A 7918-nucleotide genomic window follows, 5' to 3' on the forward strand; every position below is an offset into this window, starting at 1 on the left:
GCAACAGTGAATAATGGTTTAGCCTGCTTCCTCAGAGCCCTCCCACCCACCTGCTTGCTTGTTTTAACTTCCTGGATGATTTCCTCTTTGACCATTGCAGCCAAGCACTCAAGTATTTCATTCTGTATTGTTTTACTTGTGTATTTTGCATTTTTAGCTTGTTGTTCAAGTCTTTTTTTAATGATGGGGTTATGGTTACCCAGCAAGTCTAACATAGACAGAAAAACACCCTTTTTTTCTGAGTCGAGAGACTCCCTGTGACCCTGCTGTGCTACGTTTTCTGTGGCTGTTAGAACTAAAATTTCTGCTAATGTTTTAATGTAGTATTGGTTTTCAGCCACCTGCTTCTTTTTTTGCTCATCCATTAGTCCAAACATTGAGGAATTTTTATCCATCATTTTCTTGTTCTCTGTCCATGCAAACATTGCATTTAGATGACCTTCAGATCTGGCATGAGAACAGAAACCACTGTCTTTCATTGTAGCCTTTTTCCAGTTACAATAACCCTCGAATGAGGTGAAAACAGTCCTTGGAGCATCAGGGAGTGAAAAATGCCTACAAGCAAAACAGTAAGTTGCATCTTTCGAGTGAGAGTATTCTAACCAGGGATGAGATTTGTACCAGTCGCTGCTGAAGCTTCTCCTGGCTCCTCCCTGGAGGGTCTTAGGGAAACTCTCTCACATTGGCACCTCACACCTGGACTTGGATATGTCTAGAAGATGGAGAGGAGGAAAGATTCAAACTGCATTACATCTGAACTAATTATACAATAACTAGTAAAACATAATCAATTTGGAACTGTCATTGATAAGTTATAACCATTAGACTGTGTTTAACACACACTAATATTTTAGCCTGGGAGAGTATTTTTAGGTTAAATTGTTTAATTTTGAAATTTAATCTGAGCAATATATCTAAAATACACTTCACAAATTATTAAAACTCTGTCTCCATCTCATCACACTTTCACACTGACAAGTTTCCCCAATTATTCATATTTAAGCAAACATGAATATTTATATTTATTTGAAGAAGTCTAAGCAATGTCTCTTAAATACAGCTTATAGCAAAACGCCCGTCTTTGTCATTTGTTGTTCTTATTCATATGTAACTTAGTATACTAAGCAGCAACAATTTCTATACCATGTGGACCAGCTGGACTGGAGATAGTTGTAGATGTGAGCAGGTGTGAGCTGATAGTCTTGCAGGAGTCTTTCCAAATCTTTTCAAAGTCTTCTGGTGTATAAGTAGCATTAGTTCACAGCAGGTCTAAACATTCACTTGTGACGTGCTCTCAAATAAATCGATAATGCTACCTATACACCAGAAGACTTTGAAAAGATTTGGAAAGACTCCTGCAAGACTATCTAAAGACAAGAGTTTAGAGTTTTTAGTCCCAGCCTAGTCTCACACTGAGATTCTACAAAGACTGTCAATCTTTCAGGGTCACTATGTTCAAGACTACAACTAGATTCTTTTAGCATTTTTTACCTACCATGCATTTTTTTTCCTCATCATGCTCTAAGTAAAAATTGACTAAATGGAGGAGAAGCAGCTTTTGGCTCCAGCTGCTCTAGTGTGTGACTCAGTGGTTTGTGTTGAAAAAAACAAAAACAATAAAAAGATGAATAGACGCCACAAAATGCCCCTCACAAAGCTGAAAAAGGGTTTCTGTTTTTCTGACATGAAAAGTTGACTATTTTACAGTAAACAAAATAGATATAAGGTAGAATAAAGGAAAGGAAAATGTATAAATGAATTCATGATATACATTTATGTCCTATTTAATTATGTGTTTAATTGAATATTTATATATATCAGCTCTTTCAACTCTAATTTAGTTAATCATACATTAATTATCGATTATTTATTACTTATTTATGTATAGGCCTACATTTATTTATACATTTTTACTGGGTCTCCTTACTGTTCTCTTTACTAAGAAACAGCGTCCCCAAAATCCCACTTGTGGCCGTAAATATATGACATCACTATATTTGTATTGAGGACTGAGCTTAATAACATTATTGTGATGTTCCTTTTTCCTGTCGAAGTGGTTCTACTGGCCGGTCTGGAACCGGGGACCTTTTCCCCGCTCATATATTGGTTGTTGATTGTGTTACATCACTGAGACTTGCGCCAAACCCAAGACTAGGAAAAGACTGACATGAAACAGCGCAGATTACTACCTTACACTTAACCATGGAGATGACGGGAGCGCCGTGACTCCAGTAAAACTCCTAGATTTACTAAAGACTTTCAGTTTTTAGTCTGGGACTGGGGAAATAGTTTGGTGTAAGCCCAGCATAACAAAATAATAAGAAAAGCACACTTTGTGTTCTCAAAATAACACAGCAAAAACACAACACACACACAGATATTGCGTGCCCAATGAGATGAACATAGTGAAATATAACATTCATGCACGTACTCAAGCACGGAGCCATAACCTATCCACATTACGTGTGATCAAAAACACTATTAAACCATGTGAACACATTGGGCTTAGCAGCAGAGTAAAGGACACAACGATACTGCGCTCACCTGTGCGCACTGCGCAGCTCTCAATGTACAGGGCGAGACGGCGTGGCTTGGCCTTGAATGCATTTATTATTTCATCGGAGTCCAGTTTCTCCGCGAGTTCTTTTTCAAACATGAGCAACGAAATGCTGTTAAGTCTCTCTGTGAGCATTGTAGCTCTGCTGGTGGATTTAATCTGTTCACAACCGAAAACAGGCGCTCCACAGAGCAACTTGTGACAGGCAGTGACAACAGAATACGCAGGAAACAGTTCATGTTGGGAAAAACATCTTTGTCACATGACTTCAATAAGGGACGGGAACTGATGTCCCCCGTCAACTTTATGCGTGATGAGTTGCCCAAACACAGTTCAGAGGCCTCCAAACGAAGTCCATAATGCCTGCACGGCGCGCGCCATGCGTCCAGCTGGTAAATTGCGTCAGACTCAGGCAGCAGGGAGGCAGCAGCCTTCATTATTCCATAAGAGTCACTCTGAAAACGGTTGTTCAGTTCGACCAGCTGTCTGTCAAGGATCACAATCCACAAGGAGTGCAAATCAGAATCACTCCTGATGGGTGCACACCTGCCCAGGTGTCGCAACGCATCATCTGACGGCAATTTTTTTGGGTACGCCAATGGTTCAAATGTTGCTTCTTTCTTTATATATAAATGCTGCCCTTACTAGGGTTTGTCATATTTAGTTCTTTTGTAATGTTTGTTATTCTTTTCTCATATAAATATATTTATTTCATAAAAAAGATTGGCTTATTTTATTTCATAGGCTATATTTATTTAATTTTACCGTACAGTAAAGTGCATTTCATTCTGATTGTCTACAGTGAAACGTTCTGTAAGTTTGTGAGAAGATAACTGAGGTCCGTCTAGAACAGCTATTCTCAACCTTGGGGTCCCGACCCCAATTGGGGTCGCGAGATGATTTCTGGGGGTCGCCAAATCATTTTGATCATTTTGTGTCTTTTTTTTGTCATTTTGTGTCTTTTTTGGGTCATTTTGTTTCTTTTTTTGGGCCATTTTGCGTTTTTTTTGTCATTTTGTGTCTTTTTTTGTAATTTTATGTCTTTTTTTGTCATTTTGTGTCTTTTTTTGGTCATTTTGTTTCTTTCTTTGGGCCATTTTGCGTCTTTTTGGTAAATTTGTGTCTTTTTGTGGTCATTTTTTGTCTTTTTGTCTTTTGTATATTATATAGTATCATAACATTACTAGTATTAATTGTTATAAATCTCTGAAGAATCTAATCATAGTGTACACACACCGGCAGTGGCCCTTTCAGAATTTCCCCAGAGGAAATTTTCTAGTTCTTATTGTTATTGTTTATTGTATTTATTTATTTTTTGCACTACCTCAGACCTGAAGCTTACGGAGCCCCTAAAGGGACATGGTGAAAATAAAAAAAAAACTTTGGTATCTCGTGAGCACGAGAAACATTTCTCGTGAGCACGAGATATTTTCTCGTGAGCACGAGATACTTTTCTCGTGGTCTCGCATGGTGTCTGTAAGAACACCCTCTGCATTGCAGCTTGTTTCTGTATGAAAATGACATTACAGGAGTTAGTTCGGCTATATTTTGACCTGGGGCTTCATTATAAGGACATTGCTGCTTTACTTGAAAAAGAACGACAGTTGTTTTCCCAAGATAACAATATAATTAATTCGAGATCTTGAGAAAACAAAACCATAGTGTAGTCCAGACGCGTAGCCAGTAATGTGATGTATTTGTAACCCGGCCCGTGTGGGAGGAGCCTCTCCACACCCTGGGACTCTGCGTTGTGTTGTTTATGATGATGGAGGGCGGAGGAGGAACCAGTCGGACACGGGTGGTCGTTATATTGCGGCTCGGACCGCGTCGTGCTTTATTTCTCACAACGGCTGGCAGCTCAACCTTAAACAGTACCAGTAAACACTGGCTGAGACAACAGAAAGATTAAAGGCTTGTGTTGTGTCCTTACTGATTTCCACACTAACTGTGCCGTAGATCTGCGCAGTTTCTGTTACGCATGAGCTGTCCGTGGTACTGAAACAACAATCGCCGTTAATGTGATAATTTTCTGTCTGATGCAGGTCTATGTTATGCTGTACGTTAACACTTTATCGAGCCTACTGATTGGGTTCATCTGTAGTCGGCACTTTGTGCAATAAAATGATTTATTGTGCCGTGCGATAGAGCCGATACGCATGTTTTGTCTTTCCTGTTGTATTGTGTACAGCCTTTATAAAGCTCTGTTGGGAGAGCATTAACGTACAGCATAACATAGACATAGAAAAAAAAAATTTATCTCGTGAGCACGAGAAACATTTCTCGTGCTCACGAGATATCAAAGTTTTTTTTTATTTTCACCATGTCCCTTTAGGGGCTCCGTAGAAGATTGTTATCATAGTTGCAGTTTCTTTTTGCACAACTGTTTTTTATTATAAATATTTAACCTGTGGTTCTGTTCATTTTTACATGTTGCATTTTTCTTGTTAATAAAAATATTTCTGTAAAATTTTGGGGTCTTTGTTTTTATTCTTGTGGTATTGAAAATGGTATCGAGTATCGAATATTTTCCTGAGTTTTTCGGTATCGAGTTGAACATTTTAGTATCGTTACCACTCTACTCCACCCATCTCCCTGCTGGCCTCTGGTAAAAGTTTCTGCAGCATCAGGTGCAGAACAGCCAGATTTTACACCAGCTTCTTACCCCACATCATCAGACGGTTGAACTCTCAAAAAACCCTCTGACACTCATACACGCACACATTCACCCTGACTTATCCGTTTCATCCACCCACTGAGAGCCAATGCAACAAAAATTTGTTCAAATGTGCGTTGTTCATGTAAAGCTTGAATGACAATAAAGTCTATCTCAGTCTAATTTAAGTCTTAGTCTTCATTAAATAGTGTGTTGTTGGGTAGGAGCTTTAAAATATTTTTATTTACAATAGGGGGGCCCCATGACTTTCTACCAAATTTCATTAAAATCTGTTCTGCAGTTCCGACGAGCTACCTGATAAACCAAAAAATAAGAAGGAATGACAACTATGTATTTCTCATTTAAATTCTAGCACCCCTTCGATTGTTTAGCACTGAAAATGCCTTGCCAAGAATAATGAACACAGTGGAAAGTAGCTCATGCAGTCCAAACGTTTATTGACTTCAGCTGCACGGACAGCTGACATGGCTGAAGACGCAGAATTGAGAATTGTTTCCCGGTCACCTATGCGAAAGCAAACATGTACATATGTGTAGTAAACATACAGAAGTGAAGACAGCAACATTATCAGAAAACAATGTTAAAATGGTCATTAAAACTCAGATCCCATATGCTTACAGTAACATAAACATAGTGTGTAAAGAGAAGTGAAGGACAGCAGCAATGTTGGAATAATTGAAACATTCATAAAGCAGCTCTGTTGATCCTTTAATCTGCCAGATTACTGTTATTTTCTTATTTAAAACATTGGTCTTAGTCATAAGTGAACTATCAATGCCAGGAGCTGTAATCATTTAATACCAAAAAAATTAAAGTTTGAGGGAGGGCACGTCGGGCGCAGCGATGTGGGCTCAGTCCCTATGCGTACTACATGCCGTGTCTCCTACCACTGTGCTCGGGCTGGGTGTAAAACATGTTAATTGCTGTAGCCAGCAGGGGGCAGCAGGGGCGCTTTCTGAAATATTGTTATTTAGAAGTATGTAGGGCTGGACTGTTATGAAGCATGAGAAGTTAGGATCAGATGGGACAAAGAATGGAAAAGTTATAACGATCTCGTGTTTTATGGTGAGACACCATATTTTGCCACCATGCCACGCCCACATAGTGTGATTGTCGGTAAAGCTTTCAATAACTTTAGATCCCAAAGGCCTTGTGATGGTACTGACCAAGTTTGAAGTTGATCGGGTAAAATCTGTAGGAGGAGTTTGTTAAAGTATGGGAGCTGGAAATGGGTAAAAACGATGAATGGTGCAATTTTCAAACCAAGATGGCGGACTTCCTGTTGGGTTTTAGGTATAGGTCCAAGAGGCTTTTTGGTGCGTCTCCACATGATTCATATGTGTACCAAATTTCGTGTCTCTACGTGAAACCTACTGCTCGGGCTAGGTGTAAAATATGTTTGTTCCTGTAGCCAGCAGGGGGCGCTATGACTGTGTATCAATATTGACAGGTGGGTGTGTTCCGGGCTGGACCCTAATCACGTGTGTGAAATTTGGGACAGATTGGACAATGTATGGTCAAGTTATCCAGTCTGTTGTTAGATGGCGAGACGCCATATTTTGCCGCCATGCCACGCCCACATAGTGTGAAGGTCAGTAAAGGTGTTGATAAGTTGTGTTCCCCAAGGTCTTGTGATACTATTGACCAAGTTTGAAGTCAATGGGATTAAATCTGTTGGAGGAGTTATGTAAATTATGCGACGTAGTCAATGAATGAAAGGGGGCGTGGATAAAGCATAAGGGGCGGGGCTTTATGAAATATTGTTATGTAGAAGTGTTAAGGGCTGGACTCTGATGAAGCAGGAGAAGTTTGGGCCAGATGGGACAAAGTATGGAAAAGTTATAAGGATGTTGTGTTTTATGGCGAGACGCCATATTTTGCCGCCATGCCACGCCCACATAGTGTGACCGTCGGTAAAGCTCTCAATAACTTTTGATCCCAAAGGCCTTGTGATGGTACTGACCAAGTTTGAAGTTGATCGGGTAAAATCTGTAGGAGGAGTTCGTTAAAGTATGTGAGCTGGAAATGGACAAAAACAGCAGGAAATGGCATTTTCGAAGCAAGATGGCTGACTTCCTGTACATTTCAGGGTATGGGTTCATGGGACTTTTTGGTGCGTCTTCCCATGATACATGTATGTACCAAAAGGAGTGTCTCTACGACATTCCTGTGCGAGGGGCTTAATTTTCTTGACTTTCAAGGGGCGCCATCATTTTGCCACGCCCATACCCAAGACCACCAGAATACGTAAATTTCATCAGAGATGTATGTATATTCCAAATATGGTGAGTTTTGGAATATGATAAAGGCCCCAAATTAGCAATTTACTTTTCGGATAAATAAGAATAATAATAGACGGACCAATTACAACCGTTAGTGCGCGGTCCCTAATAAGATAAAATAAGATACAGCAGGATAAGAAAAGAGATAAAATAATAAAAAGCACAAGGCAAACATTGCGTAGTTAAAAAGGAAGGGCAGTAGGACCTACTGGTACTAACCCACATCAAGACCTACTGGTACTAACCCACATCAAGACCTACTGGTACAAACCCACATCAAGACCTACTGGTACTAACCCACATCAAGACGTACTGGTACTAACCCACATCAAGACGTACTGGTACTAACCCACATCAAGACGCACTGGTACTAACCCACATCAAGACCTACTGGTACTAACCCAC

The sequence above is a fragment of the Centropristis striata genome, unplaced genomic scaffold (assembly GCF_030273125.1).
Source record: "Centropristis striata isolate RG_2023a ecotype Rhode Island unplaced genomic scaffold, C.striata_1.0 Scaffold_28, whole genome shotgun sequence".
Lineage (NCBI taxonomy): Eukaryota > Metazoa > Chordata > Actinopteri > Perciformes > Serranidae > Centropristis > Centropristis striata.